At 41.8% G+C, this 22,666-nt stretch overlaps 1 protein-coding gene and 1 long non-coding RNA gene across 7 annotated transcripts in view; one reads left to right on the top strand and one right to left on the bottom strand.

The window, feature by feature from the left end:
- TRPC5 (transient receptor potential cation channel subfamily C member 5) overlaps positions 1-22,666 on the top strand; it is a 177,973-nt gene that overhangs the window by 1,968 nt on the left and 153,339 nt on the right. Inside the window, exon 1 of one of the 6 annotated variants that reach the window (XM_082208238.1) lies at positions 12,956-13,078. The exons of 4 other annotated variants lie outside the window; for them this stretch is intronic. The gene's annotated coding sequence lies outside the window, so the exon portion shown is untranslated. Of the gene's footprint in view, positions 1-12,955; positions 13,079-18,189; positions 18,209-22,666 lie in introns of those variants that run through there. One more of the 6 variants, XM_082208241.1, reaches the window with a different exon arrangement.
- Positions 1-22,666, bottom strand: part of LOC309524006 — a 212,032-nt gene that overhangs the window by 112,849 nt on the left and 76,517 nt on the right. The gene's annotated exons all lie outside the window — the stretch shown is intronic.

The following is a 22,666-nucleotide window of genomic DNA, read 5'->3' as shown; positions in this document are numbered from 1 at the left end:
TTATGATTTGCTCATACCCTCGCAAGGACCTGGGCTTCAAAACCAGCCTCTCTCTCCCTCTCCTTTTTAAAGACCTGGTATGATTGCTTTCTGGGCTTCCTCCGCCCCTTCTCCCAGGATGCTGAGTGCCTCAAGTCTCCCTCTCAGACACTGTTTTGCCCTCAGAGAACTGTAAATCCAACACCTGTCACAGCAAAGGAAGCGGGATTGAGGGGAGGCTGCAGGTCTCTTCCCCTCTCCCTTTGATATGCATGTAGCCAGAAAATATGTTGAAGCAGGGAAGTCAGCAGGGAAGTGAATGTGACTTTTTCACCAGGGCACTCTCGCTGCTGCAGCAGTTAGAAAAACCAAAGTGGCCACGCTTTGCCAAACTGGCCTCCATTCAGGACAGCTCAGGAGGCTGCGCAAACTTGCAAAGGTGCCAACTCCTTTGAATTTTATTACCAGAGAAGGGGCAGGGAATTGCGAGGTCTTAAATCTAAGTGACAGTGTTTAATTTATAGTAGGCTTAACTGTGTGCTCAATTTTTGTTTAATGCGGTGTGGATTTTATCCCTGGCACAGGTTAATTGCCTGTATAAATACACACCTATATTTATACAAGTGAAGAATGAAGGGGTGTATGTATTTTTAGAGTTTTGTCTCCCTCTGTGTGAGAGAGAAACACACACACAATCATTGGAATCCAAAAGGTAGACATGATGTCATTGGGAGGTATTCTGTGCTCTAAAGGTTGCACATCAGATGCAGTTCTCTTCTCCTCTACCCTCGGTTGCCAGCTGTTCGGCCATTTGTGAGCTCCCCTGACATTTTAAAATGCACACACTACTTCTTTAAGATTTCAATGACTGTTCACCTCTATTTGATTTCATGATACATGGGATTTAACTGCTGCCCTCTGATGCTTCAACAGTTTCCAAGCATTTGAACTCCTTGCTAGTGTTATTGACACAGATGATTCAAACACGTAGGCTCTTGCTACCAGTGCTCTTGTCATAATTGGTGCTCTCTTGGGCCACTTGGAAACTACACGGACTTCTTTTTGTGTCCCAGCCTGAACTTTATTTGCTGTTCTGCCTATTTCTACTGTTGCCATCAAATCTAGTTTTGTCTGAGAACCTTTCTGGAGCAGCAGGAGCCAAAGTAAACATTGCATCAGGTGAAATGTAAGCCAGACATGTTTAGTGCAGTGTCCAAGTAGTGGTAATGGAGTGGAAAGTTTAGGGGGAAAGTGTAGGGGTTCATTTTCTGTAGATCTGTCAAGGCCACAATATCTGTTGTTTTCTCTTTCCAGCAAAGATTAAGACTTCCCAAGTGACCTTTGGCAAATCTTTTGTTTTTCTGATGCTTTGCTATTTCTCCCCATGCAAAATTTTGTTGCCGTACTTTGATGCTGGTTTTCTTAACCATGTTTCAAGAAAACTAAAAATTGGACATAGCCAGTTTCATGGGATATTTTTCTATCCCAAGTGATTTCCAGTGTAGTATGAAATTGATATGGAGTAGCATGAAACTGACACATGAAGTTTGGGAAGGGGGTTCTCTACCCCAAGCCAATTCAAATATTCCCACCAAAGACATGTGTGTCATGTCAGATTAATGGCACTTATATCCTTCTTTGGATCAGATTTTGCTGGAAAAACAACATGGGGCTTTAAACAAAAAACACCTAAAATGGGCTGACATTATCTGGGGTAAAAAACTGAACTGGAGGTTCAGCTGGTTTTCTTATAATTTTTTTTTGTAAAGTGGCTGAAAGTCAGGGACATTGTATATTCCTGTGTAGTTGACAATAAACTAGGATGCAGAATGGATTCCAAACTCATTTTCTTGGAAGAAGGTTTTAAGAGAAGTGCTGTATAAATGCAAAACATGCTTACTGCTGATATCAAGCTGCAGCAGAAGCCACTATGCTGTTGATTTCTTTCCCTAAAGCCTGAAATAAAAGAATCCAAAACTTGTACCATTTTTCTATATATGCGGATCTACAAGGGCTTGGAAATTTAGCTTTATTATACTGAATAAAAAAGCACAGGGAAGAAAAGAGACACGTGCTCATTTGTTCTCTCTCTGAATATTCACATCCTGTTCTTTTAATTTGAAGTGCTTAAGTAGTAGGTAAAGGAAACATCATTATTTTCCTTTCAGCTCACCTAATGAGCACTAACTGCATCTATATATGAGAGCAAGTACATGGTTCTGTTGACACAAACATGGGCTCTTCATGTCCCCTCTCTTCTCATATTTTGATTTGCAGTTATTCTTGGTTATTGTTGTTCCTCTCACTATGCCAACAATAAATGGATGAGTAAGTTATCAGGGAAATGGAGCCCACATAATTTAAGATATTGTGTTGCGCACATATTCCCCATAATGAAAGAGCCCAGGTGTTGGCTTGGTTTTGAGCTGTGAAAAAATAAGACACCAGATTGTTATAACGCATCCTGCTACTGCTATTGATTTGATGTGCGGAAGATCTAGAAAATCTGGACTGCAGAATCTTGGTGTTTTGCCTAAACATTCACTTTGTTTCTATCTCAGGGGATTAGAAATTTGTTTTCCAAGTTGAGCTTCCCTTTGCCCTCTACTTGAAACAGATGATCCTCCTCCCATCAGCTTGGAGCCAGGAGGGGTATATTTGCTCCTGCATTTGTGATTAGTTTCGAAGGCACCATGAAACCCTCCAAGCTGGCAAAGAGGGAAAGAGGTTCATCCCTGTTTTTGTTATGGGCTTTGGAAGTCATTCAACTGCTTCCAGGTGCTCTGGGCTTTCGAAGTGATACGGAGTGGTTTTAGCATGAGATCAGGGAGGAGACCCTATTCTCACCCTCTTGGGAAAATTTGAGCAGAGTTCTTGGATAGCTACTAAGACTAATCCAAAATTGTGGGTCATCACTTTAAATATGTATCGTAATAGGCTTAATATTGAGGGCATTGGGAATGCTTTCATTTTTTGGCCTTCGGGAGGAAGGGTGGGATATAAATTGAATTAATTACAATAACAACAACAGTAACCAACACCACTGCTTTCCACTTTGTTGGCTTTAAATTAAATTTCCAAATGGGGGCTCTTCCCCAAACTTATTAAACTACGTAAGAGGAGACAAAGGTTGCAAGCCTTCCATACAAGCAAAGTTTCACCGAGTAATTAACATATTTAGTCACTATTTCTTGACAGAGTTTTTAAAAAACGAATTCTTCAATTCTATCAAAGTCAGTTGTCATGATTTAGTGATTTTTCCATGACTTTTAAAAACTGTTCCTCTACCAACGTAGCATTTGAAGATTCCCAAGGCTTTGCTAGTTCTCTTTTAGAAGCTGTCAATAAATTTGCCACCAATTCCATATCTCCATGTTCCTTGCAGCATAATTTAAAATATTGCATTTGATCCTCCAGGAGATATCAGTTCTTCCGAAGCAACATTTACTAAAAATAACAATGTGCACACACTTATTCTTCATGAATGGCTTGATTCACATATCCTGCAAAAGAACTAAAATGGAAATGAAATGAGAAAGAGGACTCTTTTCCCCAATCTAATATTTCCCAGAGTAAGGATGAATATGATTTTGCAAGAATTTTCATTATGTGCTCTTTTTTCTTGTACTTTAAGATATGGATAAATTGGCCAGTCTATCAATTTTTAAAAATAGAATTCCATGTGCCTAAGCAAAACTAGAGTGAATATTTGAGCTCTTGGAACAGTTAAACATAGCTATTCTGTGTTCTTGAGTATATCCTCTTGCTTAAAAGCATTAATTAGTACCTTTCTGGATAGGCTGGAGTGGGGGACTTAATCTAGCATTCTTCAGTAGAATGTCCTTGCAACCAGCAGGTATTTGGGAATCCATTGTGAACCTGATCATGATGAACACCACCTGTTTATTTGTCTGCCAATCCCCCACAATTTTTTTAAAAATGTGTCCCAAATGGCTCACAACAAACCAAATGAACAAATGTAAATAGAAAAATTAAAAGCATATCAAGAACAATTAAAAATAATCACAGTATCAACAAATGCAGAGAAAGGGGGCTATATCTAATGTTAGCTTTACTCCAGAGTAGACCCATTGAAAGTAATGAATATAACTAACTTGAGTTCATTAATTTCAAGGGATCTACTCTGGAGTAGGGCTAACATTGGATACAATCCTAAATCCACACAACGTTATATAAAACAATACAAACAAGCCAATCTAATTCAACAGCTTAAAACTGAATGGGAGAGAAAACAATTCCTGGCACACAAGTAAAATTATAGAATACAACAGCTAACCACACATCTCACTTGTGAAGTCCCTCCCAGGCTCTCACCTGGGTCTGCTCTCCTAATTACTCCCCCTTCTTTCACTTGCAGAGGTAAATATTGCCTTTACTCCTTCAAGTCACACATACCCTCACAGTTTTTATATTCTTCAATCCCTCTCTTGCTACAACCCTTCCAACACTATCCACAAGGCAGTTCCTTTGATGAGCCCCAACTCCATCTTGAAAATTAAAGCCCCAATACCACACTCTTATGAGCTGGTCCTATAGGGCTACTGTCTCTAGCCTGGTGGTTCAGCTTGAGACAGGGATGAGCAAATCTGTATTAGTTTCTCATTTTGCCAATCTTCAGTTCAGTTTCCCATATATTTGTTTGAGAATCCTTTTTAAATATTAAAAAAGTCCATGTGAAAATTCATTTTAGTATAAACGTCTCTTAATATGCACATTTTGCCTTTAAAAAATGTGCAAAGCAACTCCTCATAGTATAATGCATTATTCTTTCTACTGCATGCGTTCCATATGCACACTTTACTTTAGCATGGACATTGTTACTTGGCTGGAGAAGCACACTGCAAAATTTGGAGAAGCGCACATTTCAGACATTGGCAGTGTTTATGTTTGTGTATCGCTTCAGAAAGTGGGAGGTGGGCTCACTTTTGAATGCAAACTGAGCTAAATTTCTCCCCATCCCTAATCCCCAACCCTACATGAAGGTAGCAGCAGTTCAACACTCTGTTTTTCAATCAGGATTCATTGATAAAGTATCAGTGAATTCTGATTGACAAACAGAATGTTGAACCGTCAGCTATCCGAAATATCATTGAAGATATCAAATAGAGAGCCAGCCGAAAAACCAGCAGGGAGACACAGCCAAGAAATTGAGATTCAGTCTAAAATATTCCAAGTGCCACAATATTCTCTCGCAGATACGCTACTTCAGAATTCATTGTAATGTGCTAGCGGGAGAGGGTGTTGAATGACTCAGATGAATGTAGCTCGGAGTAAACAAACATGTAAATCATTTTTGGCTACAGAGAAAGGGAGTCGGGGGAGGGGGGGTGTACACCATATTCAGGGAGAAGGCACTTGTGGTGATAAGATCTGCAAAGTGTCCCTCAGTTTCAGAAAAGCAAAAAAAAAAAAAAAAAAAAGGAAAAAAAATCAAGCTCAAGAGTCCTTTTCATTTGCAGTTGGGATGTTGGTGCATCTTCTTCAAAAAGCTACCGTATTTTTTGCACCATAACACTCACTTTTTTCCTCCTACAAAGTAAGGGGAAATGTCTGTGCGTGTTATGGAGCGAATGCCTGCGGGTGGCGGGTGGGGGGGATCTGCTGCAGTCGTGAGCAGAGGATCCATGGTTCCCCTTCCATCCCTCCTCCGTGGTTACAAAGCATGGATCCACATGGATCCTCAGGATTTTTGCATTGGGCTACTCCAAACTCACTGTCAGATCACATGTCTGTGGCCACAGCATGAACCACAAAAATCATATATCCACTATTTCGTTTAGAATATTTTTTTTCTTGTTTTCCTCCTCTAAAAACTATGTGCGTGTTATGGTCTGGTGCGTGTTATAGAGCAAAAAATACGGTAGTTGTTGGAAATCACACACTCCATATGAAGCAAACACATTCTGGTCCAGGTTTGAATTCCTGGATGCTAATAGGAATTGGTGGTACATCAAGGCTAATGTCCACAGACCAGTGTATCCACCACAACCAACCAACCAGAGGGCAGTACAGAAGCAAATGGGCTTGGCCTCAGCACCCGAGCCAGCCCACTGCAGCTCTCACTAGCTGCCACAGAATCCCTTCTTCTTATTTTAAAGCACACATACCTTAGAATGTATACTTTATAGATTCAGTGTGGTTTAGTGGTCAGAGTGTCAGACTAGGTCCTGGGAGACCCAGATTCAAATCTCCACTCAGCTACTCAGCTCACTGGGTGACCTTATGCCAGTCACTGCCTCTCAGGCAAACTTACCTCACAGGGTTGTTGTGGGGATGGCATGAGGTGGGAGAGAACCTTGTATGCCACTTTGAGCAACTTGTGAGAAAAGGTGGAATATAAATGAAATAAATAAAATAAAAATAAATAATCAGGGGTAGGCAGCCTGCATGTAATGGCCATATATTATTATTATTATTATTATTATTATTATTATTATTATTATTATTATTATTATTATTATCATTATTATTATTATTATTATTATTATTATTATTATTATTATTTTATCCTTTTAAAACACCTTACCCTTTTCTACAACAAAATAGTGCTTTTTTTTGAGCATCAGTGCATTTACCAACAGGGCAGCAGAAGCAAATCCCAATTTATTTCTAAAGTCATGATGGTACTCTGTGTTAAGTGAGTTTATAATGTGAAACTGCACATGCTCAGAGAAAAAACAGTGTTGATGAACTGCTCTTTCTGCTCCAGTGTATCAGGGGTGTAAAAACAATTGTAAAGCATGATACAACCAGGAAAGTGGGCAGGAAATGAGAGAAATGTGAACTGTGTGCTTCACGACTAAAGCAATTACACACGGCCATCTAAAGGATAAGGCAATTAGATTTCCTAGCTGCACCACTGATGGGAACGAACTCTTCTTCCCTCCCACATTCAGACTTGGGCAGTCTTTGCTTCAGTCTTTGCCAGGTAGGAGAAAAGCGTAGCCAAAGTGGATCTCCAGGTCTTCAATCCCTTGAGGCCAGGCATGCCCAAAATCCATTTCGGGGCCCTAATCCAGCCCGCTGGTCAGTTTAATCTGCCCCCTGTAGCAGTTTATCTCCTGGGGTAAAATCCCTTCATCAAATCTGGCCCTCTTTGAAAATAGTTTGGAGACCACTGAGGCCATAAAGTGCATGCAGCTCCATATCCTAGACTTGATTTGTTACACTGGGGTGGGAAACTTTTTCAGTCTGTGGGTCACATTCCCTTCTAGACAAACTTCTGAGAGCAGGGTCAGAGGCAAAATGTGTTTATTAAAAAAGCTTTTTCACAGTGTTTTTTGTATGTGTCTAGATTCCACCACAGTCACGGTCAAATTAGTAGTCAGATTTCAGATCAGGAAGGCAACCTGTTCAAACTGAGGAACCAATCCTGGGACATCAGTTATATGTAGAGCCAGGTAGGGCATTCCTTAGGGCATTTGTCTGGTGGACTGAGACCCATTCGTGGGCTGTAGGCTGATACAAGGTGGGTCACAACAGGAACACTACTACTATGTAAATATATGGTAAAAGAATAAGAAATGAGTCTACAAATAAAAGCTTGTGTTAAAAGTGGGCCCTGGGTCTGAAAAGGTTGAAGGTACTGCCTCAGGGTTACTGTCATGGCCAAGCTGAGAAGCTGCAGTATCCTATCTGGCCACTATCACTATCTGGCCCAGGCACTATTTCTGACAGCCAAATTCCAGCTATGTCTAGGAAATTCTGGATGTATGGCAGCCCTAAACTTGAGTGCCTTCCTCTGCACACCTTCCAACTTGTCAACATCCTTCTTAAATTGTGGCACCCAGAACTAGGCAAAGTATTCTAGGTGTGGTCTGACCAAGGCAGAATAGAGTGGTACTATTACTTCACTTAATTGGGACACTACTGTTGATGCAACTTAGAATAGCATTAGCCTTTTTTGCTGCTGCATCACACTGTTGACTCAGGTTAAGCTTGTAGATCCTTTTCATATATACTACTGGTAAGCCAGGTGACCCCCATCTTATATTTGTGCAACTGGTTCTTCCTGCCTAAGTGTAGAACCTAACATTTTTTCCTATTGAAATTAATTGTGTTAGTTTGGGCCCAGTTCTCCAATGTGTTGAGGTCACCTTGAATCCTGATCTTGTCTCCTGTGGCATTGACTACCCCTCCCAGTTTGGTGTCATCTGCAAATTGAATGAGCATCTCCTTAATTTATTCAAAGAAGTTGTTTATAAAAAATATTGAATAACAACGGGCCCAGGACAAAACCCTGCAGCACCCCACCTATCACTGAGTTGTTAACAAGTTCACCCACCTAAAAGGTATCAATATAACAAATATCTCTAAGCAATGTGCATAACTATTTGAGCCTGCCCAGGTGCAAAGATCCTCAGCCAAGCACCTTCTCACCAACAGACCTCACCACCTTTTGATAGCACAGATCCCTCTGGGTGGACCTATTTTGACCTGAAGTGATGTGCTGCTGAATCCTGGGCTGATCCAAAGGGGCCCAGTTCAGTTCAGGATTTGGAACCCAGCTGCATCAAGTGCCCTTCCCTAACACCCAGAGGCTTCCCAGAGGTTATTTGTTGTTTATTACATAACTGAGATGGTGTCACTGTGTCAAACTTCTTTTTGGTAATTGTCCTATATATTTGGAAATCTGTGTACTGATTTCCGTAATGTTGACCGTAATGAATGGATAGTGACAATGGTATAGAATGGGCTCAATTTGGACTATGTCTGCAAGGAATGTTTTTTTCTTTGCTGCCCAGGAGCATGGCTATGGGAGGCATGTGCAAGAGACTTGCCACAAAGCATGTCTGCACTTCAGAATTTACCACTGCATGATGGTTTGGATCGTCAGATGGGAGGGGGAAAGCAGAGAAAAATGTCATGGCAAAACAGAATCTATGTCTTTTCAAGACTCACACAGCTAGGTAGCTTTTTATTTTATTTTAAAAACTGATTTGTTGGTACTAATCTATAAACCACAATTAATTATCTGTTTAAAAGATGTAAGCCAAACACATGTTTTTACAATATGGCAAAGCAGTTATCTTAGGAATTAAATCAGCTAAGAAACAAAAATGGAACAAACCCATTCATAGTTTCACAGCTGAAGCAACATTGTGCTGTAATGTAATAATGCAGCTATTCTTACAACTGAATCGGGTACACATGAATTGGCAGTAAAGACCTGCTTTTTTTCTAATTTGCTTTTCTGCAACAACATTATGATGTTAGGTCCTGAAACCAAATCCTGTGCTGAAATTTTTCCTGTTGCTTTTTTTTCCGCAGGGTGTGTGTGTGACCATTCATCTCCCTATTAATGCAAAAACAAATTGCACTCAAGAATGATAAAAGGAGATAAAATTTCAGTGATATTTCTCAGGTTATATGCAAGGGTTTTCATGCACCTAACTTACATTTGAGGGGGCTGGGGGTAATTGTGAGTGTCCTTCCTTCCATTCTACAAATCAATTCACCAATGGTCTGGGTGAATTGCGGGCTTCCTGGGTACTTATGCTTCGATCAAAGCCCAGGGGAAGACCTAATGAGGCGACTTCTCCCATGGGGCTTTTTCAGATCAGGGAGTTCAGGCAGCTTAGGAGTCTTTGGGGTGTGGGATAAATGTTTACTGGAAAGAAAAATATATAGGCTGCCCTTGCCCACCCCATAAAAACAAGGTGAGCTGAAAGCCACACACTGAGCAGAATTCTAAAGTGTCCTGAGACACAGAAAAAACGAAGTTGCTTTTGCAGGGGAATAAAACCTTCAAGAAACCGGAGGACAGATTTCAGCAAAGCACTGAATCAAACAGCAGAGGAACAGCACTGCCCAAAACAGCCCTAGGGCAAGATGGTTAATGTGCATGCTGTCCTTTGCAGACCTTTTTTTTTGCTGGCCATTTTTTATTGATCCCTAATAAGTCTGAAATGCATAGTGTAAAGCACTAGGATAGGGTTCAGCAACTGGGGGCTCCTAGGGAACAATCTGGTTCCCTGAGGATCACACGCTTGTTTTCCGGTTGTCAATGCAAATGCAGCAGCTGCATGCAGGGAAGGAAAGCAACCATAAAACTGGCAAATACACAAAGGGCAAGTGTGTGTGTGTGTGTGTGTGTGTGAGAGAGAGAGAGAGAGAGAGAGAGAGAGAGAGAGAAACTTCAGGTGTTTGCAGTTAAATTGATAACGTCCCATTCGTTCGGTTAGAATCACTGCTTAAAATATGACCGCAAAGAAGGACCTGTTTCAAAACATGTTGGGCCTGGGGGGGGGGGGAATTGATTTGAAGCACCTGGAGATTTTTTTCCTACCTTGTTATTTTTGTATGCAGGGAAGCTATGGAACTATAACTTGCTTAATTAATTAATTAATTAATTATGCCTGTCCTGGGCCCTATGTTGTTCAACATCTTTAAAAACACTTAGATCCATGATCTCCCTGTGTAAAGCCTTCAATTCTTTAAGTAAATGAGATCACACAAATATGTGAGATACAGAGGGGGCTATTCTTAAGAGAGAATATAAGTGCCAGGGTGTGTTGAAAGCTTGGTTCTGCATTTTGCGTTGATGTTAGATGTGTGATGGTCAGCAATTAGCCTGGATCAGTTTTTCCAAGTCTTGTCTATCTTTTGGATTTCAGAATGGTGTGTTTGTGTGTGTGTGTGTGATCTCCTCCTGCTTTCTGAAAAGTCCCTCAGGGACTCTAGAATGATAATTTGATCTGGAGCAGAAGATGCTCCAGCACCCGTGATTCTATGAGCAACTGGTGCTTCCTGTTCTCCCTCCAAGATGACATCTTGACTTGGTTGCTCCACCACAGCCAAACTACTGTTAGGAGCATACACTCCAACCTGATCTGAGGCCCCAGATTGGCCACAACTGACCTGGGTTGATCCCAGAAACACCTGGTCCAACCTGGATCTTGTCCCAAATCAGTTCAAGGATTGGGCTAATCTGGGGCAGATCTTTAAAACTTGGGCAGGTTCAAAATAGACCTGTCACAATCATGGAGGAAGTGAAAGGTGGCATGGTCCAATTTTTTTGGGGTGGGGTGGGGGGTGGGGAGGAATGACAGGTGGGTAAGGAGTGTAGAACACTCCCCCTGTCTGATCCTTGATGCCCTGCAGCTCCTCTCTGCCAACCAAATGCACTTTTGATATCAAGGTCTAAAATGAGCACTTGGCATCCTTGACCAGTTGCCAGGGTTCCAGTAAAATCTGGTGATGCCTGCTCTGGCTCATTTAAAGTTTAGCTCCAATTTTTAATTCCCTATGGTGTCCCAGTGTAGCATTGCTCCATAAGTTGCAATGGGAACTAGATGCTACCATCTTGCACTACTCAGAAAAGTGTTGCTCTCCACTACCAAGTAAGCTCGCCAGGGTCCACTGATGCAGAGGAGGGGCCACTGCATGACACTTTCCTCAGGACTCCTTCAAACCTGGAGTCAGTGCTGCTGGTATTGCTCTGGTTAAGCAAACACTACCCACAAAGTGAGATCAGCCTGTGTGGAGGTGGTGGAGGAATTCTGCACCCCTTTTGTTGTTGCTAAAACCAAGCAGACCCCGCCCTTCCATTGCATCACTTGTTTATGCAACTGGGGCAAATCATTGTTTATACAAAAGGATCTGATGCCTTAACGTCCTGAGCCACATAAACAGTGAAGCTTTCGATGTTAATTAATTAATTCAGAATTAAAACACAGTTCTGCTAAGTGCTCAGTTATCTGAGGAGTTCTGGCATCGGGCAAAAGGAGGTGATAGATGGAATGCTTTGTCCCTATGACACTGAGATGGTATTAACACTGTTAGTCCCGGCTTAACTTTGCAACAGGCATCTGTAAAATCTGAGTTTGACACAGATAGGCAGGTGCTGGTCAGATTGGCCCCAAGGCAGAATGCATGGTCATGGATGTCGCAGAGGTTGGGTACCAAATCAAGCAAACATGAATCAAAGGCTGGAGGCATGGTGACAGATCAGCTTGTGGTTAGACACCAGATTAAGCTGGTAAAGGCAAAAAAATTGTTCAGTGTGAGCAGTTGGCTTGGAAAGAAAAGTTTTTTATGGCTTGGCAAATCACCATTGGTTTGTGAGGTCAGTTGAGCATCTGCACCGGGGGTAAGATAATAGGGTTGGGTCATGGTTCAAAACATACAAACCCTTTACACTCTAAAAGCAGGATCCTTTAATTCCTCCAGAGGCACATTTAATGGATTATAACCTTCAATCCTGCTCATTTTACCTACTGCATGTAGAATGTTTGTCTCAAGTGCCCCACTCAGCCCAAAAAAGATTCAAGATCTGTGGTCAGAAAAGGTTTCATTGTCACAAATTTAATTTTAAGAATATTTAAACATACTTGAAAAAGACCAGGGAGAATTTTTCTCGTGCAGCAGGTAGAGTTTATTAAGATTTGCTTCTTCCTGCTGGTTGTGGGAAATTGCAGGAAAAGGAATGCCCCCCCCCAACTGCTTTACATTCACAGAGGAAATTCAGAGGTCAGACAATAGAAAGTTAATAAACCATGAAAATACTCGTTGTCAGCATAAGATGTCAAAACATACCAAGTGAATATTTTTATAGCAACAACTTATACCTGTTTGGGCAAGGCTAGAAGTGTGGTGGGGGGAGGTTATGAAAATTCATTACCTTGGTTATCAGTAAATGCAAATGATTAGATGTGGCATTGATGAATTCAGTTTACAAAAATCAGTAGGACTTGCAAGCAAGGGGATTTTAACATGGTGCTGGAAATGGGGTGGGCCTTTGTCGTTATTGTTGTTCTTCGATTTGCATTTTCTTGTCTGCAGTTTGAATAGAATGCCAACATACGCAAAAAGGCATGGCCAGATAGAAATTATTTTCCTTCTGTTCCATGTCCACAATGTTCATGCCACCACACAAGTAATAAGAAGTGGGGGAGGGGTTAACTTAGTTAATGGTTCTAACCATATGGCTTTTAAACATTTTGTTTGTTTGTTTTATTTAGAGCACCTCTCTTCAGCAAAAAAGGCTTCCCGCAGGCTTACAACCTACCGTAAAACCCCACAGCACACAAGGAAAAGGGGACAGGGAGGGAAGAGGAAAATCAAAACCAAAGCTCAGGCACTAGTCTTTAAACAGTTGCTCCTCTAATGCCCAGTTGGCCCAGTTCAGAGGCAGGAGGTGCCTGATGGAGCTCTTCACAAATGTGGTGGAGTGAGTCTTCTGCTTCCTGTCTCTCCCACTGAGGCAGTCTGGGGGAATGAATGCCTCCAGATGACAGCTGAGGGGAGAGCAGGCCTAGTGGGGCTGGCCTGTCACAGCAGAGCCAGTGGAGGTGGCTCAGCTTCTCACCTCTCCCACTGATGGAGCTGATACTTACTTATTTAATGAAATTTCACCCCATTCCATATCGGGACCTTTTATTCTATAAGGAAGATAGTTTTAAGAAATGAGACTTAGGAATACAGTGGTACCTCGGGTTAAGAACTTAATTCGTTCCGGAGGTCCGTTCTTAACCTGAAACTGTTCTTAACCTGAGGTACCACTTTCGCTAATGGGGCCTCCTGCTGCCACCACACCACCACCGCGCAATTTCTGTTCTCATCCTGAAGCAAAGTTCTTAACCCGAGGTACTATTTCTGGGTTAGCAGAGTCTGTAACCTGAAGCGTCTGTAACCAGAGGTACCACTGTATTGATTCTACTGTATTCCCTTTTTAAAAATACTGAGGCTCAGACTTTGAGTGGCACATTTCACTGATGCTACATTTTAAAGTATTTGCTTAAATTATCTACCATCTTTATTTATTTGTTTCCCTTTTGAAAACTAAACCACAGGGCATTCAATCCAGAATGGGGCTGTGGTGCCTGGAGACCCATGGGGGCTGACTACATTCTTCTGCCCTCTGATTTTGCCGAAGTAGCTTCCCCTGCCCCCGCTTCAAAATTTGAGGTGCCAGTGAAATTCTTCAGTGTCAGGTTCAGAAAAGGAAATCAGAGGCTTCTTTTAAAGCCCACCTCAAAGGAGAGGAAAGCTTTAGAAGTTTCTAAATCCTTCTCCATCTTAGATTAAAATCTGAACAGGAAGAGAATTGCTGGTTTTCCTTGGACTTTTTTAAATTTGACAAAGTAAGAAAAAATTAAGATACAGGAGCAGAAGAAGTTGTTGAGAGGAGGGAGCCTAGAGAACAGTGGATTCAACAACACCCCAGATTTCTTAGCTGAATCTAGCAGTGGAAAACTTCACCTGTATCCCTTTCTCCAGTCTTCATTATATTATTTCTTAGTGAGCAATTGGGTAGACTCCTGCCTGCAGGCTTTCAACTCACTCTTTTTTTATTTTCCTCCACAAATTTGTATTTTGGTCAAATTAGAGGTGGGAGAGAAGCAGTTCCTAGGGGAATGTTTCTCCTGATTGCCATAAAGATGAATCTTTTCTGCAACCTCAAGCCTTCTGATCTTAACAACTAATCAGGCTGGATATATCCCAAGATACCTACATCCCAAGAGCAGGGCCCTTCCCCTGTGGCTACAGCCCTGAGGATGGGGAGAGAGTAATGAAGGAAGGGAGCTACATGAAAAGGGAATTCAGTTCACATGGGAAGGCGACTCAGAGGCCACCAGTATTTTAATTTTTCATATTTCAAAACACATAGCTCATTTTTAATCTAATGGAAACAAATTAGCATTGCAAATCACAGAAGTCCCTCACAGAGGCGTAGGAAGGTCAGGTGGTACCCGGTGCGGAAAATTTCTTGTCACCCCCCCCCCAGACACACACATTGTTGTTTTTTTTATTTTTTGCCTGCAAAAATGGTTTTACGTTATTTCATATTTTCTTACAAAGGAATGCGGATTCTAGGCCTCTGATAACAAGTAGGCGACTATGGACAGATACTTAAATCTACAGATGGATTGTGTTTTGGCTTGTGTTATTTTATTTATATTTATTGTTTATTTATTTAATAAAATTAATTTTAAAAAACCTGCAAAGTGGTTTACCAAAACACCACAGCAGTAAAATCAAGAAAAATTAACAATCCTACTTTAAAACATATAAAAGCTAAAATATTAAGATTAAAATTACTTCAGCTTCCTAAGCATCTAGGTACGCTTGCCTAAAGAAGAATGCTTTTAGCAGGTGCCCGAAAAGAGTCTAGCAAAGGCTCGTGCTTTGTTGAAATTTCAGCCTTCATGACATAGGAAAACAACAAAGTAAATAGCTATTTTCGTGGAGGAGGGTCAAGATATTAACCGATATGAATGAAATTTCATATGTAGCTATATAATCCCTAGTGTAGTAAGATAAGACCTTTGGAGCAGGCATTTTTTAAATAAAAAAAAATTATGAACCACCCTAGTAGGGCAGTAGTCGTTCCTTGATAATTAGTCACCCCCCTGCATGATGGCACCTGGGGCATACCGTCCCCTGCCCCCATTTCCTATGCCCCTGGTCCCTTGTGCAACAATCCTGTGATAAAGCTGAGGCAGGAAGGTAAACGGCATTTCTGTGTGCTCTGGCACTCGTCATGGTCCTCCATGCACCAGTAGCAATTTAGTAATGCTGGCCACATGACCCAGAAAGCTGTTTGTGGACAAACGCCAGCTCCCTTGGCTTGAAAAGCAAGATGAGCGCCACACCCCATAGTCACCTTTGACTGGAGTCCATGGGTCCCTTACTTTTACTGAATCAGACCACCTGCCCTCTAGCTTAGTATCATTTCCACCAAGGGTGGGGAACCTCTGACCTATGTGTCAATCTTGACCTCCCAGGCTTCCCCATTTGGCTGCAAGGACATTTTGGGCAAGCCGTGTCCACCCACCATATAACAGATGTCATGGGGATAAGGGCAGGCCTTTGTTGAAAGTGTGGGGCTTGCCCAAAGTCCACTTTGCTCAACTCCCTAAGCACCCAACAACCAGCTGCTCAAAATGGGGCATCAGCATTAATCAGGATGGCTCTCCCAGCACATCATCCAAGGCAAAAGAAGAATGATCTTCCTTAGCACTGGGCTCAGGTGTGCAGGAGAGCTCTGTAAACTCATGTCCAGTGCTAAGCAGTATTTTACCCTCCTATTGGTTGAATTTGGGAGTGCTAGAAAGCTCCCTGCAGGAAGATCACTGATTTTCCCCAATCTTGGCAGGATTGCTCTCACAAAATCATAGATCTGTAGAGTTGGAAGGGACCCTGAACATCATCTAGTTCACCCCCCTGCAATGCAGGAATATCATCTGCCGATATTGGGTGGAGCAGGGATCCTGCTGTGCTCTGGGCTCAGGTGTGCTTCATCATTAAGCAAGTGGGAGGCGGTGCCACTGCTGCTGTCCACTCACTTAAATGAGAAGCAGAGCAAAGGCCTGCTTGAAATAAGCTCCCTCCAAGGGAAGGAAGAGGATGCTTCAGAAGGCACTTTGCAAAGCCTCTGAGGGAATTTTGGCAAATGGGTGGCGCCACCCATTTGTGAATCATGTGATGTCATGATGGCATCATGTGATTGACAGGTTGACAGTCACACCACCTAACTGTCACATTTGGCCTGCAAGGCTGATTCTGAGAAGGAGCTGGTCTGTGGAGCCAAAAACAATTCCAGTCCTTGATCTATACTCACTGGCAGAAGCTCTCCAGGGTTTCAGGCATGGGGCATGAGGTCAGGGTCTGACCCTGTGAAATGCAGCGCTTGTGCTCTGCCACTGAGCTATGACCCTTCCCCAGATAGGAAGTCCACTGATCCATCTAGCTCAGCAGCATCTAGAGCAACTGGCAGTAACTTCCATTGCTTTCAGACAGGCAGCCTGACCTGGACATGGCAGGCATTGAACCTGGAACTTTTTACATGCAAAACAGATGCTCTGTCACTGAGCCACAGCCACCCTTTCCCATTCTCATCCCCATGTAATCTGAATCCATTATGCATTGGACTGGGCAACAAAAGTGTTCTCATCGTTCCTCCCTCTTTCTCTTTTCCTGCCTTATTTTTGAGGAAGGGGATTGAGAAACCAGGAGTGGGTATCAGTACTTCAGAAAATCACAGGAACACAGGGCCCTTGAAGGGTTCAGAAAATGATCACATCCAACCTCGCCAGGGTTCTTATTCATCAATCCCTCCACAAGTTTAACTCACATAATCTCATACATTTCCAAGGGAGTTCCTCTTAACTCAGTAGAGTTAACTGAGCAGAATTGGACCCCAGAGGCTCAGTTCTGCTTTCATTAGCATCAGTGCAAATTGGGAGTAACTGGTTAGATTTTAATGGGGTTTCTACTTGCATTCGAGAAAATAGGACCCAATCTAGTGCAATTAAAGAGTTTAGCCTCTTTGTAGCTGGGCTGATGAAAAGAGCCTGCATTCATCTTGTGGTAGATTTTATGTGCAGCATTAAAAGGAAACTCCAAAGTGGAGGTGGGGGGAATGGGAAGCCAAATTAACTTCAAAAGTTGTATTGAACAGAGTTATTTGCTAAATGTGTGTGGATTTGCAATTAGAAGCATTTTTGAAATGGAGTTGTTTGAAATCTAGCAAACAAGAATCCGATAAGAAACAAAACAAAATGACTCCCACTTTTATTTCCCTCCACAAATTTGCATTTTGCTCAAATGGGAGGGGCAGCTCCTTAAAGGAATGTTTCATTTCATTGTGCAAAAGCCATTGAGATGAATCTTTTCTGCAGCCTCAAACCTCTGATCTTCTTGCTCATATATAACTAATCATAAAAATGATCAAATAGGAAAGTGCAACTGTATGTGTGTTAATGGAAAGCATTTTCTAGGGTGGATTAATAATTCAATCTATATGAAGAAGCTAAAGAAGAAACCAGGGCTGGACTCCTGTTAATGGTGCTGCAAGCACCCCACTTCTAGTAATTTGGAAATTTAAGTAATATTTATCCAGGTGCCATGTAAGGCAATTTCCCCCACTGACAATGCATTAGGACACAGATTAAAGATAAGCAATAGGAAAAGGAACTCTGCTTTAAATTTATTATGTATATTGTTGGAATAAAGCAAATGCATTTCCTACTCTTGAGCTTCTAGTTAATGCATGTGTTCCTTTAAACCACACGAGGGCATTGTTTGTATAGCAATCTAGCCAGCACTTGTTCATATGTCTCTTTGTCTAAGTTAACTCTACCCCTAAAAGCTGAGCCATTTTGTTTGCTGTTCTCTCCAGACAAGATGTTTGCTATTTCTCTCATGTCACCACTCACCCTGTAAATAGTTCCTGCATGAATAAATCCTTTGAACTCCAAAAACTGTAAGTTATTATTCAAATTTAATTCAGCCAAGCTGCAAGGCCTGTTAACAGCTGTGAGCATAAAATGAGACTGACCCAATAATAATCGCCATTATTAATAATAGGGATGAGGTGGATCTAAGTAGTTAGGAAATACATGGAGATTTTAAAAGAAAATACAAATAGTTATTTTGCCTTCCAGTAGATGGTCAAGTCTGACAGGAACCCAACAGGGCTGCTACACATTAATGTCTCTTTTCAGTTTCTGTGCATTTCTTCGTAGTACACACATTTTCCTGGTGTCTGAATGCAAAGCAGGAGTTGATTATGTAGCGAACCTAGACACATAAGCATGCCTGAAGGATTTGCAGTTTCATGGTAATACATAACGCTTACAAGTAGAGTCACCTTGGTTTCACATTTATCAAGCTTATGCAAGCTCCAACCTTTTACCACCCTGCGACAGAAATGTCATCCTCATTTGTCTGAAGGTGACAAACAAATTGCTTGACAGTCTACAGTGGAAATTGTAGAGGCTAGCCAGAAAGAAGCCCAGTGAAAAAACAAACAAAACATCTTTGAGCATTGTGCAATGCCAGGTGATAAGACAATTCCAGGTGCACAGAGTTTGTTCAGAGAAAGGAACACTCTTTTTAAAGGGGGAAAAAACTTACAGAGAAATTTCTCCACCCAAAGCTATGAAATCAGGATGCATATTCCAGTCAGCAAGCAGCACTGTCTGCTTCCCAGGGAATAAAATTTGCAAACATATTCCATTTCTCCTTTGGGAATAACCTGCCAATTTATTAACCTCAGTGATTTTTAAAATGTTAATTTTTAAATCATCGTCATTATCCATTCCTTCAGAGGAGCTCATTTTTTTAACAGTAGCCCTTGGATACAACTGGTGTGTGCGTGCATGTGTGCCAAGCTGACATTATGAACTGAATCAGCTAATAGTGTACTTGCTAAATTGTGTGTATCATTAGGTTTGAACTGCACAAACTGTATTCAGATCACAGCGCTCATGGTCTGAAAATGTCATAGGAAGCTGTGCTATACTGAGTCAGATCAATGGTGCACCTAACTCAGTATTGTCTACACTGACTGGCAGCAGCTCTCCAGGGTCTCAAGCAAGGAGTCTTTCTTGTCCCCACCCAGAGGTGTGCCTCTGCATACAATGCAGATGAGCTATAGCCTCTTCCCTGAGCAATTCAGATCCAAGTGTAATTCTGTTAGAATTCACAACATGGACTCTGAGTACAAAAACAGTATCAGGTATTTTATTGATGAAAACACCAAGTCATCATCACTACCTAATATTTTTGCATAGCAAAGACAATTCAGATGATATTGCATGTCCAACAGTATCCCTAAAACACAGCTGCAGGTATGCTGAGGTAGCTCACAATTCTGATCATTAATGTGACCTCTATGGTTCCTGTTTATTGCAAGCTTTGTGTAGCAGGAAAAGGAAGTGTGGGAAGTGTCTTTAAGTAGGGTGGGAAACCTCCAGCCCATAGGTATCACCAGGCCTTGAGTCTATTTTGGTTAAGCCACACCCATTTGCCCTACCCTTGACATGGTATATGATATCAGGTATGGACAGAAAGGTGCCCATTGGGACTAGTAGGGTGAAAGGCAGAGATGCCAATAGCAGGTGGTGTCAGAGGCAATGACAGGCAGAGCCAACTCACTCTAGTTTTGTCCCCATCCTCCTCCTCCTCCCTGCTGAATTATACAAAGGCAACACTAGTAAGGAGGAGGTGGAGGAGGCAGTGCTGACACCCCTGAATTGGTTGTTGTCAGAAAGATGGCAGGCAGGTGAGTGGTGGGTCAGCGCCCCATTCACTGTAATGGTCCAGCCTTCATGAGTGTGGGACAGCTTGGTCTAAAGGGGGCATCATACAAGCTCTGACAATCAGCAGATCATCAGGGCTTCCATAACCTGCATGCAGCTTTGTTCAGGTTGGCTTTGCTAAATGAGTCTCCCGATGTTATTGTGCTTTCAGGTGATCGACAGGGTAGGTGGCCCCACCTACCTGTCAAATTGGCCCACATGGGCTGGAGGAGGGAGAATTGATCTGGCTTGCCAGCAGGATTTAATTCCCCACCCCTAGTCTTTAACCTTTCTCCCTGAAGTTATACAGGTTGCTTGGATACTAGCAACAAAATGAATTCCCATCAGTTAGCTTGAAAGCACGTTTCTTTTTTGGTTTCCGGTTTAATGTAATTTGCTCAAGATAAAAAAATAAAATAAAAATCAATGGAAGGGCAGCCTTTCTTTGAGGCAATGGTACCAAGTGCTACACAGAAAACAGTTATAGTAGTATAAATAACAACAAGGCAGAGCTGTAAGAGGTAAATTTTAAATTTGGATAACTTTTGCTTTATTAGTAATTTTCCCTCTATTCTAAAAGGAGGGATCAATGCAGGCGCCTTGGCCATAACTGTAGTAAGCGAGTGCTAACAGCAATTGCTTGCCAGTTGTTTCCTGGTCCAACTCAAGGTGCTCACATTGATGTTGAAAGTCCTAAATAACCTAGACCCCAAATATCGGAAAGACCACATCTTTTCCCTAAGACTCTCCCATTTACCTCAGTAATATCCACACTGATTGGCAGTGGCTTTCCAGGGCATCAGGCAGAAGTTTCTCCCACCCCTACTTGGAGATGCCGGGGACTGAATCTGGGGTCTTCCATGTGTCAAGCAAAGGCTCTACCACTGACCTTCCTCTTATTTATCCTAGTGTGCTGGTGCTTATCTTTGGAGCCCTGCATGCTGCAGTGCCAGGTAACCCAAAGGAATGCCAGCTGCCACATCAGCCTGCCCATTCACTGAGATCATCATCACAGGCCTACCTCCACAACTGCTCCCCTCCCACCTCTGGTGTGTGGTGACTGGCCTGTGTGGGGAATTCTCTGCTTAATAGGCTGTTTGATGCCTAACTTTCCTCCATAATATATTCTGATACTGGAGAGCTCTTGCAAAGTGAGACAGCTAAACTAGGGATTGGGGAGGGGATTAGATTCAGTTTACATCTAGGTGAATTTATCTGATTCACACTTTTCTGAAACAATGCATAAAGCACAGCTGTTCTTAAAAATTTGCACTTCTCTGGATTTTGCAGTACAGTTCTGCAGCTAAGAAATGTGCACAAAAAAGCATTCATTGGGGTAAAGTGTACAGATAAATGTATATATTAGTGAAAATAACTTATACAAATTCATTATACACCTATAGGTGCCAGGTGAAAATGGTCCTCTTCAACCAAGCCTATATTCTTTTAAATGTGTTTCTGGGAGGTGTTGGCAGGAAGGGGGTTATTGGTTTGTTTTCTTCTTGTTTTTATCATGTATCTTGTGTGTTTTATCTTGTATTTTTAAGCTGTGATTTGCCCTGAGATCTATGGATGAAGGGTGGTATACAAATTAAACAAACAAACAAACAAACAAACAAACAAACAAACAATATAGGATTCCATGGTGCTGAAGGTAAACAGGTTTGCTTTATCTCCCAGTTGGATTGCTTGGTTTTACGCCACCATCCTCAATGCTTAATTTAGTATCCAGTATAATGATTTACTCTCAGCCTGACTGTTCTGCCCGCATATTTTATTTCAGATTCATTGAACACAGATTTATGTTTTAACCTTTTCTTTGTGAAGAAGTCTAGCTATCACCTTGTTTGGGAAATAGTAGGATATCTTCTCTTCCTCAAACACTTTCAGTGTCTAGTTTTGCCTTAATTTTCTGCCAAGATTCATTATCCAGATTAAGTAAAAACTGGTCTCATATCTGATTCCTTTTATGGACCTGTATTTCTGAAATAGCTTAGTGAATATTAGACTATTATTTCAGTAGTACATGCAAAAATTGTTGCTTTTTCAATAGCTCTCACATGTCCTCATTGTAATGGGTAGGCAAATATTACTGCCTGCGCTGCATTGTCATGGCATCCTGTCCACTGCCTGATGCAGTGGACAAGGATGGGGTGGGATCACCTAGGTGAGTATTTCATGAAAGAGGATGAGGTTTCAAGAGGAAAGGCATTAGTTGCATTCATATGGCACTTTATCTTGTCTCCATGACTTCTCCCTGCTAAATTCTGAATTATATTTGAGACTGAACCTGCCTGCTGCTGGTGACATTAGCACATGTGGTTTCATTCACCATCTGGGCAAGACCTTACAAGCATGCAAAGGGAAAGACAAGCATCAAAACCATGCAAAGAACACAACTTCTCCCTGCTCTCCCTCCCCCACCAATGTCTCTTTAAGATAATTAGGCACATTTATCCTTCCCAGATTCCATGCTCACTGTTTATTTGATATACAATAAATGTTGATGAGTAGAAGGCTCATTTCTGGCTTACATTTATTGGGAAAAGCAGATACCAGAGCAAAGAAATGGTGTGCAAGTAGTGCAATAATGAACACCTTGAGCAGGCGTGCATTGGAACTTGGGCTTAGGCTATTGC

Source organism: Podarcis vaucheri (assembly GCF_965113315.1).
Source record: "Podarcis vaucheri genome assembly, chromosome: Z".
In the NCBI taxonomy this organism is placed as follows: Eukaryota; Metazoa; Chordata; class Lepidosauria; order Squamata; family Lacertidae; genus Podarcis; species Podarcis vaucheri.
The sequence above is the reverse complement of the archived record's forward strand: the minus strand, read 5'-3'. Positions and strand labels throughout refer to the sequence as shown.